The 15,686-nt window shown below is 49.8% G+C and overlaps 1 pseudogene; it reads left to right on the top strand.

Annotated features, from left to right (window-relative positions):
* Window positions 1-13,735, top strand: part of LOC115320682 — a 32,938-nt pseudogene extending 19,203 nt beyond the window's left edge.
* The last annotated feature ends 1,951 nt before the right edge of the window (window positions 13,736-15,686 follow it).

The raw sequence follows: 15,686 nt of genomic DNA, 5'->3' as shown, positions 1-15,686 counted from the left end.
ACTAGAGTACTTGGGTAGTGTTGGGACCGGAGGGGCTCGCCTGAAGCGCGTGGTATTGATCGCGACAGGTGTCGACACCGGCGCGTTATCCAGAAGGTGTGCGCATGCGCGGCTGCACGCGCGAAATTATGAATCTTTGGTGCCACTTTGGTGGAGTGCACATAGGATTTCTGATACAGCTACGACCTGCCAGCGGTCGTACCGCGGCATCAATTACGCTGCGACACGAACGTTAGCAACATGATGCTTCAATGTATTGGACGGTACAAGCTACATTACCCTTCCTTTACATAAAAACAATTGCGACTTTAAAGAAGCGGATTGCAAGTTGTTTCAGCGTAGAATTAGCTGCAACTTTCGGTTTGTCTGATGGCGAGCATTTTAAATGAAATGCCCATTTCCTTGGTCGCAAAGGCCGAACATTAGATATTTGAAAGGAATATCTAAAACTCGGAAGCAGTTTTTTTTTTTTTCCTATTTTATTTTATAATGGAACGAAACGGCACATACTAAAGTCCGAGATTGTTTTAGTATGCTTTTAATACCCCAGGTTAACTTCTCTGTCATCTTTTCTGCCCGTCTTCTTTTTCTTGACCTTAATCAGCTCGCTTCACTTGTCACTCATTCGTGTGTTCATTTATGCGACGAACCACCCAAGCGACGGTCGCAAAGGGGTGAGAATCTTCTATTTCTTCATGGCTGCCACGACCATCCGAGGAACACCCGACGTTCACTTGTAATAAATGGCTTATAAGTCGTGACAATTTTTATCACGCGTTTTAACATTGAACTTAAGTCCAAAAACTGAGACAACGTGGGCTGAACAAGTAATGCTTTATAAGATTAAAAAAAAAAGTATTTCACATAATTTTGAGCAGAAAACATGAGCAGACGTAGATGAGGCAAAGAAAAAGTTGTAATAGTTTACAGCACGGCATTGAAATAATCGTTACAATGTGCAGCACATACATGGTTACAATGCAGCGCATTATCCTCTTGAGGGTAAACCATCTGAAACCTACACGCTCATAACAATACATTTAACCGACAGCTGCCTTCTGACAACCAGGCAAGTCTCGCCTGAGCTGGGTATTTGAAGGGAAAGACCCATGGTTCCACAGGGGGCGTATCTGGTTCACGCAGACATACAGGGTGTTTTTGTTTTATTATGTACAGAACTTTACATATTTTACAAAAAAAGGATGTGGCAGATATGTGGATGCCGTGTTTCGTTATATTGCCGCGCGCGCAGCTGGACAAGTAGGCAGCGCGCGCGTGTCCTAACGGTTATCGCGCTTGCCTCCCACGCAGAAGGCCAGGGTTCGATTCCTGGCCGCGACTACACATTTTTGTTGACAGTGTAATTTGATGTTCTAGTGAATTCGAGACCGTCTTGCTGATTCGAGGTTAGAATGTTCTACGCGCCGAACCTTCTACGCCGAACGATCCAGAACCAGGCGAGCGGAGTCAGTTTCGCCCCAGCGTTCGACTCTGCTGTCACGCCGACTTCGACGCCTGCGACGCTCTGCTTTCTTCTGTTTCCTTTTTATTCTTGGGCACAAGTTCGCCCCATTAAACGTTTAGTTTTTTCAGTTAGTATCGCCTCATCACTTGCCATTCGTGACAATATCTGTAAGACTTGATCGGTGGACAATAAATGGGTGAATAACCGTTGCAATGTTTAATAATTAACCAAAATCTGTTAGTTAACTTGTTTATTAGCGGCTTAATTGGCCATGGTGCAATTGCAGTTTTAAAAGGAGTTGTTATTAAAAGGGCAATGCAACAATTTTCGTACTTTGTGCAAATACCACTTAGAACGGATCCCTCACGTTAATGATCTATGAAACACGCGTTCGTTTTTCACCCAACGCAATAGAAGTCCCAGAATAAAATTAAAGAAAAACGAGCAGCGCCCACCCCCTCAACTCGCAGCCAGAACAAGCGGCCACGTGATCTAGAGCCGATTATATGCCGCCAGTGTTGATCATAGCTACGCGCTGGGGTTGGCAAAGCACAGGACACGCGCTTAGTTCCAGACATTGTTATGGCTCGGCTGTTGTCGTCGTTGCAGCGATTGGACACGGGCCACTACCCGAATGCTTCTAAAACTAGCAATTATCACAAGCCCAACTCGAGTGCACACGCAATTCGCGGGTCCAATCTATGAACCGCATTCAAATATCGTCCTTGGGGTGTAGTGCGATCCCCACGTTACATCATCAAATTTTGCAAAGGAGAGATGGAATGAAAATGATCGCTTTTGTCCTTGAAATTACACCGCAACAAAGGAGTTTCTTGGCCAGTGACGTTCCATGTGAGTATCCTTGAGTCCCACTAGTGCCAGTAAGCTCGTGTAAAATGAAAAACATTCCAATTGAATATCGGTTCACCGCCCCTTTAAAGGCACAATTTTGACAATTCGCGAAAAAGCAACGAGGCTCGCAAATTTTATCGTAAAAGTTTGCCTTCCTTCGCTTGATTCAGAAACCGCGTTATGAAAATATGTAGAATAATAATAGTCGTCTTGATGTGTGGCGCCGGCGAGTCCACCAAAGACACGCTGTCGAGTTAGTGACAAGGGGACAGAAACAACTGTCATTTTTCTACGCATCGATATCAGCACAACCTCATTCGCGCTTTCAGCGCCCGGTTTTTTAATTAAGCGAAGAAAGGCAAAATTTTAGCGATGAATATCTCAAAACAGAACGAGCCGGGGTTGGTAGAGATAATTAATCTTGAGGAAGAAAACGAGAAGGGACGGACAGACACAACAAAAACGAGCGCCTCGTTGCTTTCGGTCAAAGCGTGTTGTTTGTTCGCGAACTTTCTAAAGTGGGTTGGCCTTTAACAATGGCTCCCTTTAAAGCTGCAATTGCAACATGGCCCATTAAACCGTTCATTAACCCTTTGCCTACCGCAAAATTTTCAAAAAAGAAAAGATTTGAAAATACCGATTTTTTTTATGTGCCCTATACTCTGTTTCACCTTGTGTTGTACCGCAGGAAAGGCTACAAGCGCGAGCTCCTTGCTCTAGGGCACATCTCGGCGGCACAAGCTCTCGTGCACTAAGGGCATGCAGCTGCCAATGCTGAGCTCGCACTTCTAGCCTTCGCTGCGGTACAATATAAGGTGAAACGGAGTGTATAAAATCGTGGTACCGACACGTGCACCGCTCAGAGTGAAAAAAAAAGGCGGGCTGCGCGAGCTGGATAACTACACTACAGCGCGCCACGAACTGTCAACACACGCGCCCTCACGAGCTCCCGTTGCCGAGCCGCTGCGGTCCCAACACTACCCAAGTATTCTAGTACATCGAGCCCCACCCCTGCCCGTTTCGATCTGGATGAGCATCGTACCGGCGTGCGGTCGTGTATCACTACTGCGTGATGCACGTTAAGGACCCCAGGCTAGCGGTTGTGCCGCACTGGCTAAATTGCTCATCTACAGCTGGGAGACTCGTCGCCCCTGCGAGGCAGACCAAGTTCTAGGCTGTATAAACACACACACAACCCAATTTTTTTAGTACACTGTAATCATACTGTACTTTATTGCACTTAAAAAGAAGAGTATGGAGGGCGTGCGAGTTCTGCGGGAAGGTGGGGGCCTATGCAACATGTGTGCCCGCAGAACTGACCCTTCATACATGTATTAGAATACCATAGCTCAGCTGGCTCGGCTGCCTTCAAAAGAAAAGTCATTTTGGTTGCGGAAGACATCGGCAACAGTGCTGCCGGACGACAATCAGTCGTAAATGAAGGCAGCATCCACGGATGGAGACGACAAAAGCAAGCTCTGTTTGCGTTCAACGGAACGAGAAGCTTTAGGAGCCCAAAGAATGGCATGTTCGCCGACGTCGAGGCAAGTCTCGGCGACTTCGTACAAGAGCAACGTGAACAGCACCTCGCCGTAAATATTGAGCTGCTGCAAGAGAACTTCGGCGAGCCGACATTGGGTTGCTCGCTTTATGCGCCGCGCCGCGTTTCCACTGCGTCGGCGCACACTCATCGCTCGCTCTTTCAAGAAGTGCGGGATTTCAAATACGCTCGACGGCACTGAAGACGACTGCCTTTGGGAGGAGGCGTCGGATAAGGAGTCTGATGGAAATGATGACAGTGATTAAGGTTCAATTACGACGCAAATAAATTTTTTAAAGACTTCCTGGGTCACATTTTACGCGGTCCTTAAATTGTTTCGTATTATACGTGAATAAAACTTTTTTTTTCCTTCGCTGTTCTCAAGTCATGCTTCGTATTATACGCGGGCTCATATTTTATGTGGGTTTTTACGGTAACTTCACTTAGTTACAAGTTACTGGAAAAAGTACGTAAGATACATAGTATACAGAAATTGAGAAATGAAAGTACCTAGGTGTGTAACTCGGGTACAACAAAAATACCTAGGTACCGATTGCCAGGTACGTGTACCTACCGCAGAATATTGTGCATCCGCCCATTCGGCACTAAGCACCCACCCCCATAATTTGAAACATTTGAAAAAATATGCACAGAACATAAGATAAAATTGATGACTTCACATGCGCCCATCCCCTATTTTTTGCAATTATCTTCAAATTTTCAGTGGGTGCTTGCTCGGTATTTTTACGGTAGACACTTTACAACCCTGATTATCACATACTGCTTTGCTTTTTATCTGCCTTTAAAATTGCAAAATAGTCAACCAACATGAACTTTGCCTTCAGTTCCTGGTAACCTCACGTGCTACACATAGAAACGTCACAATGCGTCAAGTAGATGGTAGGGCACCACACATTTCCGGAAAGTTCTACAGCAGGGCGGGCGGAATTCTCTGGCACAATATAAAGAACAGGTCCACAAAAGAGCGATCGAGTGAAAATTAATCCTTGGAAGAAAATGTATACGGTTTTGAACTGTTAAGAAGTCTGGGGAAGGTGGCAGTTATTCCAGGCATCACGTACGGGAATGGGGCGACTGGCCTCGAATCAAACAAGCATAATTTTCTAAAGACAAGGCAGCTAGAGGCAAAAGGAATGGCCCCTGGAGCTTCCTCCAGCGGCTCCAATAGAGCAGTCCAAGGACACCTCGGCTGGTTGAGCATAGAGGACAAGGAGACAGTGGTGAAGCCCAGCTAGGAGACACCCGAGACAGATGGATCAGAGAAGGTGGACAAGATCTGGACCTACATGGTCTCCAGCGACCAGAACACCAAGTGGTGGGAAAAAACAAGGACACTCGCACATCACTGTCACATCCCAACACGACCTTTGATGGATAGCAAAGACCGGAGCACCACGCTGCAGCCAAAGCCAAGGCGGCGAGGATGCTCGTGCAAGAGCAAGAGAGATAACAATGGAGAAATAGCATGGCCTAGAAATCATCGTCATGGATGCACGGGGTAGAGGACACAATTGAGAGTGTTTTCACGAAAACACCGGGGGAAGCAGTTTCTTAATCAATGCAGGGGCAGGGACTCTCCAAAGACGGCAGTGGAGGACCCACTTCACCGAAGACCTAGAGACAGCTTGCGCCAGCTGAGGGGAGGAGGCATATAGTGATGGACTGCAAAGGTATAAGGTCACAGCCAGAAATCGACTTGTTCCTGGAGGCTCTTGCTATTGGGACAGGGGCAGAAGCCACCATAGACTCGGCAGATGCAGCACAAGAGCCGTAGAGCAAGTATATGATGTACGTGTTCTCCCGCCAAAAAATGTTGCGTTTTTTCACTGCAACAATAAGCTATGGATGATTCAAAGGCAAAGTGTAGTGCTAGCAGTCTGAACCTGATGCCAGTTTCAGAACTAACCATCATCTCATTTAAAAGTTAAGTGATTTTCTAAAACATTTTAATGGGAAAAATGCGGCCCATTTTAGCTCGTTTTTAGGTGACTGGTGCCATTCAGCTTCATGAATTCGAAAACTTTATTAACTGCCATTTTCTGATAAAAACTTCAGAAATTTGTTTATAATAGATATTGGTTAATTCTGGAACTTTCGTATCTGGTTCAGACCACTAGGATATTATTTGGGTGGAGAATGAGTGTTCACCTATGCGTAGTTTACTTTCGTGGTAAAAAAATGCTGTAATTTTTTTTTCTTTTGATGGGGGGCGGAAATGCCGAAATAAAACTTTCCAGAGAGCTTCTCTGCTAACAGCATTCCTTCAGTTAAAATATGCAATGGCTGGAAAAGAAAACTAACACTGGCAGCTCGAACTGTCTAGCTTTATTTGGAGGAACACCGATACAAAACTCTGATTACACATTTATCTGCAGTTTAAGATATATACAAATGCATAACACAATGCAAAACTATGCACACACTGACCAACAATACACAGGATGCAGTAAATCAAGCAAAAAAAAAAAAGGATGTGGTAGTACAAAAGTCATCGTCTGGCATACATGACACCTGCGGTCCGAAAACTCCGACATACAGGTACACGGAAACAACTACAGTCAAATCCACTTATAACGAACGTGATAGCTCCGCGAAATGTGGTAGTTTTATCAGTAGTTCGTTATATCTGGACTTCCCTTTAAAACATTATAAATAAGGATAATGAAGCTGGTATTGGTAGTTTCACTCTGCCAGCTCTTTATTTAAAAAAACTGTTTACACGATTCTAACGGGCCCCCAATTGTAACGCGATTGCAGATTTAGCTTTCAGATAAATAAAAAGTAAATTGTTGTGGATTCTACCGCCCAAGTAAAATAATGTAGATTGATCACATACCTCATAGAACAGACTTTATGAAACGCACGCCAGCACAAAAATGAATGCCGTGCACTAGTACGACGATGGTTCTTCGCTGTCCACAAAGATAATTAATACTCGCTTTGGCCTAAAGTGTTTTAAGTGCCGCGCTTCCTGCGCATGTAAGAGTCCGAGGCCGTCGCCTCTGGCAGGGTCGCCTTTCAAACAATTGCGAGCTCGTCAGGTGGTTGGGATTGCGAGGCCACGCAGTGCTGCTCCGTTGTCATTTTCCGCCAGCGTGATGCCCTTTCGTTTAAAAGATTTTTTTTCCCATCTTAAAACGACAGACACGAGTCCGTAGACGCGAGAGAATGTGCATGATACCAAAATGGCAAACATAAACAAACTGTCACGATGGCGATGAGGCTAGCCAACTTGTACCAAACGTTGAGCTCTTCTTGAGTTGCATACAGAGTTTGAGTTTGCAAACGTAGAACAAACGAACGCAGCACGGTATGAGAGTTGACTTTCTCTTCCTCTTCTCTTTCCCGCGCAAGCTCAATGAGCAGACTACGCGATCCGGGAGCAGAGCCGGGAGGGCATTTTTGCTTTTGTAGTTTTGTTTTTTCCCTCCTGCGATGCCAAGGCCGTGAAAATGACCTTGAGCGTCTCGCGGACCGCCGCGCCCGGAGTGTAGCTCTTCTAATCTTTGCTCTCTCTTTTTTTTTTTTTTTTTTTTTTCCTTTTTCCGCCTGGGAGTTTTTTTTTGTTTTTTTTTTCTTTCGAAAGCGGACTTTGTGTTCGTTGCAACAGTATAATGCTTTGAAAAACGGACGTTTTATCGGGACAAATTTTAATGGGGAGGGCCTTGAATCTGTATATTTTCTGAAAGTTGGTCGTTATAACCAATAGTTTGTTATATGTGGGATCGTTATAAGTGGGTTTGACTGTATCAAGAACAAGAATACAGAGCAACAGAAAATTGTGATAACTTAAACACAAGAGCAATATCTCAAAGCAGGTGTCATATAAATACATGATTATGAAGGTGCCAGTGGAGGAAAGGAAGTAATGTCACGATCTTTCTCGAACGTGGACGAGGGGGGCCGAAGCACCCGCCGAGGAGAGACGACACGCAGCCTGGTTGTGAGGGTGGACGATGACTGACTGGAGCACGTGTGCTCAACGGTGTTTATTAGCGCGGTGAACAATGTTGCCCACCGAGCCAGGCGGCCGCAGACGGGCGGACTGGAGGGGGGCGCTACATACTTGTCACATTCCTCCCCCCCAGTTTGTTTCTCTAAAAAACAAAATAACTAAATACACAGCGCGCACGGCCGACACCATCTCGGCGTCTGGTCATGCAAAGTCCCGGCCTGTCGACGATGAAGGTCACCCCGGCGAGTAGCGGTCAGGTGGCCTCCGCTGCCGTGCACTCTGCCTGGGCACTGGTGTCGACGGGCCAGGTGTGGCAACGCCGGGCGCTGCCTGAATCGGTCGCGCTCCACCCGGTGGAGCTGCAGGGACCGGATTTGGGGGTGGCACTGGTGCCACAGGAGTGGCGATGCTTGTCGCCTCCGGGGTGGGTGGCGCTCCGCTGGCCACGACTGGTGCTGTTGGGCCCCCTGCAGGCTGGTCCTCCGAAGCGACGGTTGAGGGTGCAAGCCAGGTCCCGGAGCGAGGCCTGACATGGTCGGCGTGCCGGTGCATGGTGGTCCCGTCGGGCATGCGGACGAGCAGCGACGAGGCACTCGCTGGTGAAACCACACGCCCGGCAGACCATGGTGGGCCAGGACGGAAGTTCCTGGCGTACACCGACGCTCCCGGCTCCGGCAAAGGCCCGGGACGGCACCCTCGGTCAGCAGCCAGCTTCTGCTTCAGCTGCTTCAGGAGCGCCGTGGACCGGAGGTCTGGATGCAAGACGTCCAGGGGGTCTTGACCATCCGGCCCAGCAGAAGCTCGCAGGGGGCACGGCCAGTGACCTCATGCGGTGTGGTCCGGTATTGAAACAGTACCCGGGCCACCTGCATTCGGAAATCTCCGGGCTGGCTCTTCTTGAGCTTGTCCTTGATGGTCTGGACCACTCGCTCGGCTGCACCATTGGAAGCAAGATGGTACGGCGGAACCAGCATCCGGCGGATCCCATTCCTCTGCAGCCAGTCCAGGTACTCGGCGCTAGCGAAAGCGGGACCATTGTCGGACACAATGATGTCTGGCAATCCCTGCGCCGCGAAGACCTGCCGCAGAGCCGCAATGGTCGCGCTTGCCGATGGACTGGTGACTGGCAGTGCCTCCACCCACTTGGAGAAGGCATCCACTACCACCAGGAAGTAGTGGCCCTTGAAGGGTCCCGCATAGTCCACGTGCAAGCGGGACCACGGCCTCTGTGGGAACGGCCAGGGGGTGATCTCCACGTGGCGCGAGGCTCGCTGGTTCTCCTGGCAGACCTGGCAGCCTTGCACCTGGTGCACGATGTCCTGGTCCAAGCCAGGCCACCAAACGTGCGACCGTGCCACCATCTTGGTCTCTTCAATGCCAGGGTGCCCCGCGTGCAGCAACTGCAGCACCTTGGCCCGCAGACTTTGTGGAATCACCACCCTGGAACCCCACAGCAGGCAGCCCTGCTCCAAGCTCAGCTCGGCGGTCTTGTGGCTGTAGGCCTGGTGACGCAGTTCCTCCCCTCGGGCAACCGCCTTGACCACTTGAGACAGGACCGGGTCCCGGCTGGTCGCCTGCTCCACCGCAGTCCTGGTGAGCACCCCTGGGTAGGCCCGCTCCAGCAGGAACACGTCGGCTGGCTCTAGAACGGCAGCAGGCACCTCCGGCAGGGGCAGGCGGCTCAGGGCATCGGCAGGTCCCAGGTCCTTCCCAAAGCGGTAGACCAGCTTGTACCTGTAGGCTGCCAGCGTCAAGGCCCAGCGTACCACACGAGGCGATGCTTGCACTGGGACTGCCTTGTCAGGTCCCAGAAGCCCCAGCAGTGGCTTGTGGTCCGTGACCGCCTCGAATTGCTGGCCCCACAGGTACTGGTGGAAGCGCTGGACCCCGAAGATGAGGGCCAAGCCTTCCTTGTCGAGCTGGCTGTAGCGTTGCTCTGCCGCATGGAGCCGACGAGAAGCAAACGCCACAGGGCGTTCCTGACCATCCGGACCCCGGTGCGACAGGACGGCTCCTACCCCGTACGGCGACGCATCCACGGTGAGGACTACAGGCTTGGCCGGGTCGAAGTGCACCAGCACTGGAGCCTTAACGACCAGCTCCTTGCTGCGCTGGAAGGCCAAGTCCTGCTCCTTCTTCCAGGCCCACTGCTGCCCATCATGAAGCGGGCGATGCAGCGGCTCCAGATGCGTCGACAGGTTGGGCAGGAACCTCCTGTAGAAGTTGATGAGGCCGAGGTAGCTCTGAAGCTCCTTCTTGCTCTTGGGCTTCGGCGCCTTGAGCACGGCCTCAATCTTGCGGGGTGCCGGGGCCAGGCCAGCCTGGGAGATGATGTGTCCCAGGTACTCCACGCTGGGGGTCAGGAACACGCACTTGTCCAGCCTCAGCTTGAGACCGGCGTCCTGTAGTCGTGTCAGGACTTTGCGCAGGTTCTGCAGGTGGTCCCCATCGTCGGTACCGGTAACCAGGATGTCGTCCAAGTACACCGCCACGTGCCTCATGCCCCTGAAGAGGTTGTCCATCTCTCTCTGGAAGATGGCTGGGGCTGAGGCCACGCCGAACGGTAGGCGCGTGTACTGGAAGAGTCCCATAGTTGTTGAAATGGTGACATACTTCCGGGCGGCATCCTGGAGCACCAGCTGCTGGTAGGCATCTCGAAGGTCGAGCTTGGAGAACTTCTGTCCCTCGGACAGGGCCGACCAGAGATCTTCTACCCGAGGCAGCGGGTACTTTTCGACGGTAGCGACGGGGTTGATGGTGACCCTGAAGTCCCCGCAGATCCTGACGCGGCCGTCTTGCTTGAGGACTGGCACAATCGGTGCGGCCCACTCGGAAGACTTGACGGGCACCAGGATTCCTTCTCGCTGCAGCCGTTGCAGCTCCTGGGTGACCCCGTCCTTCAGGGCGAACGGCAGCGGACGCGGCTTGAAGAACCGAGGCCGGGCTCCCTCGAGTACGTGGATGCCGACCGTCGTGCCGGCGCAGGTGCCCACCCCCGGCTGGAACAGGGACTGGAAGTCGCTCAGGAGGCTCAAGACGTCCTTCACCACGTGCAGCGCAGCTTCTTGGTACTCCGGCAGCCGAACACCCAGCGAGTGAATCCAGTTCCGGCCCAGCAGCGTCGGCGACGACCCCTTGGTTAAATAAAGGGGAAGGATTGCCTCCCTGTCGCCAAGGCGAACGCTGACTTGGGCCCGACCCTGGACCTGGGAAAGCTGCCCGGAGTAGCTGCGCAGCATGACGTCAGACGCCTCGATAGACACGCCGGGGAAGGTCTGCTTGAACAGCTTCCCGGGCATGACAGACACGCTGGCCCCTGTGTCCAGCTCCATGGTGATGGGGTGGCCGCAGATTTCGGCAGACACCATGTATGGTGGCACAGACGATGAAATTCTCCTGGTGTGCCACACGTCGAAAATCTGCGGGTCCTCGGCCACGACGTGGACCCTGGCTGAAGACGAACCCGGACCTGGTGCCGCTCGTCCCCGCCGCGTTCTCTTGCGACGACCACCCTGGCCGCGGGCTTGGCTGGAACCCGGGCTTGAACCAGGCTGCTGCTGCTGGCCGCCGCTCGTCCTCCCCCCTCGGCAGACACGTGCGAGGTGCCCAGTTCTCCCACACGTGAAACACTGTGCTTGGACGAACTGGCACTGCGAGGGGGAGTGGGCAGCACCGCAGCGGCTGCAGGCACCGCTCCTTGTCGCCATCTTGTTCATCGCCGCTTCTGCTGCTTCCGTCGACGGTGAGCCGGCCGCACGCGCAATCTCGCTGGCGTCCTTTGCTGCGGCTTCCATCGTCTGCGCTGCCTTCACCGCGTCGTCCAGCGAGGGGTCGGGGAGCTCCAGGAGTCGCGTCTGCATGGCAGGGTTGTTGATGCCGCAGACGAACCGGTCCCGGAGTAGCGAGTCCAACTGGTCGCCAAAGGCGCAGGTGCTCGCTAACCCTCGTAGCGCAGCGACGAACTGCCCGAGGGTCTCCCCGTCCCGGCGGCTCCGGTTGTTGAAGCGGAACCACTCCATAAGCGTGGATGGCGCCGGGCTGAAGTGCGAGCGCAACGTGGCGAGCAGCTCACCCAGCGTTTTGACGTGCGGCGCGGCCAGCTTGAGGAGGTCGAGCAGGAGGCTGAAGACGCGGGTCCCGCAGCTGGCCAAGAAGATGTCCCGCCGTTTCGCCTCGGGCGTGTCGTTCGCCTCGAAGAACACGTGGACTTGTTCTTCGTAGACAGGCCAGGCGGACCCATCTCCCTCGAACGGCTCGAGCCTCCCGTACAGCGGCATGGCGACAGGAGCGGAGGGCGGTGTTGCGACTCTCTCGGCGGCGTGGGCCGAACCGTGCACGTTGGTGGCCTCCAGTGCCACGGTTCCTCGTCGCCAGTGTCACGATCTTTCTCGAACGTGGACGAAGGGGGCCGAAGCACCCGCCGAGGAGAGACGACACGCAGCCTGGTTGTGAGGGTGGACGATGACTGACCGGAGCACGTGTGCTCAACGGTGTTTATTAGCGCGGTGAACAATGTTGCCCACCGAGCCAGGTGGCCGCAGACGGGTGGACTGGAGGGGGGCGCTACATACTTGTCACAAGTAAGAACACTTATAATACAAGCGAGTTCAAGCCAGTTCAGTTCTCTACATCCCTCCTTCAACAGAGTGTTGAACATGCATTATGGAGTATTAAAATTTGACACGCTGTCCATTGTAAAACCTGCTTGGTGGTGTGGGAATACGACTACCGTAGAATACCATGCATCCGCCCATTCCACATTAAGCGCCGATATACAAGTTTCTAAGATCTGAGAAAATATGCACAGTACATTTATGTGTAAAATTAATGACCGGACAAGTGCCCATTCCCCATTTTTTGCGATTATCTCTAAATTTTAAGTGGGCGCTTGCCCGGTATTTTACGGTATACTAGGGGGATAGCTTTTCTCTGCCTTTCGGAGAAGAGAGCGCACGCACAACTTCCATAAGTGCTCAAAATCGGAGAGGAATGCGTGCCAGTGCCTTTGACGGTAATTCCAAAAAAACATTGTTCCCGAGTATAGCAAAGTTCAAATTGGGAGCAGGAACCGCTGCAGTGCACACACACTCAAAAATCAGTTCCAAGCCGAGTTGATTGCTAAAATGGAAGGGCATGCTACAGGATAAAAAAATTAAAACCGAAAAAATTACTTTACACTAGGGTACTAGGATCGCAAAAGCAGAAAAAAGCCAGTATAGAAATTAAAACTGATTCTTTTTTTGATAATCGAAAGAAAATCTGCTCACATTTATTTTCTGCAAGTGCTTATTTTTTATACAGACAGGAGTAAAAACAAACATGAGACGAAACCTCAAATGAGCTACATTGACCTATTTCAATCTACTGAAAATTTTAAAGGTTTGTCATTACACTGACCAACCCCTTGATCACTTCTGGCAAGGAATTGCTTCCTACTTGTCAACACATTTATGTGATTACAAACAGTAGCATTCAGATGAAAGGCTTGTAGCAATGCAAGAGTTCGGCTATGTGTGCACAATCAATGTGGTAACCATACTGGATATGCAACCAACCGTTCTGAGAAGTCGACAGCGCAAAAGGCCATTCCCTACCACCTGATTAATGCAATCGCCCTTAGGTTCGTCATCCAGAGACACAGCCGCACTATAAGGTTTTTCACAGCTTTGTGTTTGTTTATGGTGGATCAGATTAGCATGAGGCGGATGCATCATAAAGTCTACAGGAACATTGCTGTACTCTTTAAGCCAATGCATTAATGTCATTTTAGGGCACCGCATGCATTTATACACTTCAACTGAAATGGTGTATATCTCTGCATGAGTCAAATGATTTCACATGTTACAAAACATGGAAGGCTAAACTTGCAGCTAGTGTACTAGTGTACTTTAAAGTACACTAGGTTGTGGCGGATCAAAATGTCATTCTCACCCGTGCGCACTCGGTTACGGAGGGATACGAAAATTCAGATCAAAGTTTGCACTTGTATGTCCTTTCACCTGTGGTTGATCAGATTTCAATTCTGATGCAAGGCTTCGGTAAACAGTGTGCAGCTATAAGGCTTCTGACCTGTGTGCATTTGAATATAATAAGCCAGATGAGAATTTGAAGCAAAGGTTGGGGGACAAAGCTTGTACTTGTATATCTTTTCACTTATGAGTGTTTTTGGTGAGGTTCATAAAGTTGCAATTCCGAGCAGTCATGGAAACTCAGCTGCACCATAAGGTTTTTCACAGCTGCGTTTGTTTATGGTGGATCAGATCGGAATGAGCCAAGGCTTGGGGACACCTGTACAGGGGTGGAAGCAAGCTTCAGCCTTTTGTAGCAGGTCTGAGAGCAGCAAAGATGCCCCTTTGGAACAGTTCAGGAACTACAAAAGTAGAGTTTCGTAGCGGCTAAAGTAAATCCTGGAGCTGGTCACCCACAGGTCGAACTTGGGTCTGTAAGCGCAGAGATGTTTTTCTAAGTACAACAAATATCATAACGAAAAAGCATCTACATGTAACGTACAGCACCATTTCCAAACATACCCTTTCCTTACATCCTAATCCAGCCCTTACCATTAAAAAGCAAACATCATAAATGCAATTTATCTAAATGGTAGCTATTGCAAACTGTCCTGGTAGAGGGTTCGTTCCTCTTATGGATTTCCAATAGAAGGCATAGTCAACAAAATAAGCACAGCTTAAGCGTCATGAAAACAAAACGTGCATATTTAACAACCCAAATCACAAGTATCCATAACTTGAAAACAAAACCATTTAAAAATGCAATAGTATGGGATGAAATTAAGCCCAATACTAACTGACTACAGTTTTCATTGTTAGGGGATACAAATGCTCCCCAAGTCCCTGTTTAGCAAACATAAATGTATTCCAATACTCAAGTCAACAGAATACAAATCTCTCATTATAGTACAAATGCAGATAATTGAAAAATTCATATCTTCTCTGCTCATACACACGTGCCTACGACCGTACTAAAACAAGCATGACTGAATAGAATAAGAAAGCTTGTTTAGGAGTTTGTTAAAAAAAAGTGGCTGACAAAACTAGCAAGTAAGTCTCAATACTTCTGACAAAGCCACCTATGCAGTTCCCATTTTCAAAGATCAGACATCTACATGCAATGTTGGCCGAGCTGTGGCACTGATGGCACAAAGCAACACGCCCAGACAAGTGCTTCGACGGCACTGGTACGGAACGGAAACTTAAACTAACTCACGCGATCTTCCCTTGCGCTGCTGGCGCTTGACAGCTCATCAACATATGACTATGAAACGAAATGGAGCACTGTCTACTTACCTGGTCTGAAATAAATCATAATTTTCATTAGATTAAAATGGGCAATCAACACCTGTTTTTATCAAACAAACAAGTCACCTGCTTTCATAACTGAAAAAACTTTTGTGGATAGTTTTGGTGCAACATTTGGGCTTGGGAGAGGATGGCCCAGCGAAAGTGGAATGGCACACAATGGCGCAGCGCTTCCACCCCTGCTTGTATTGCTTTTCATCTGTGTGCTTGATTATGGCATCAGAGATGAAAATATTGAGAAAAGACTTGGGGTGCAAGCAGGCATTTATATGGCTTATAATCCGTGTGCTTGACTGTGTTTAATCAGCTTACTCTTTGAGCAAAGGCTTGGGTACACAGCTAGCATTCAAATGGCTTTTCACAACTGTGTTCAGTTATCGCAGATTAAATAAGAACTCTGAAAAAGGGTCTTGGGGCATATCTTGCACTTAAATTACTTTTCACCAATGTTCGCTTATGGTGTCTCAGATGTGAATTCCATGCAAAGGCTCGGAGCACAGCTTGCACTTAAATGGTTTTCACCTGAGTGTGTTCCAT

The sequence above is a fragment of the Ixodes scapularis genome, unplaced genomic scaffold (assembly GCF_016920785.2).
Source record: "Ixodes scapularis isolate PalLabHiFi unplaced genomic scaffold, ASM1692078v2 PGA_scaffold7__128_contigs__length_106722199, whole genome shotgun sequence".
NCBI classification, from domain to species: Eukaryota; Metazoa; Arthropoda; class Arachnida; order Ixodida; family Ixodidae; genus Ixodes; species Ixodes scapularis.
This window is presented reverse-complemented; position numbering and strand designations above follow the sequence as displayed.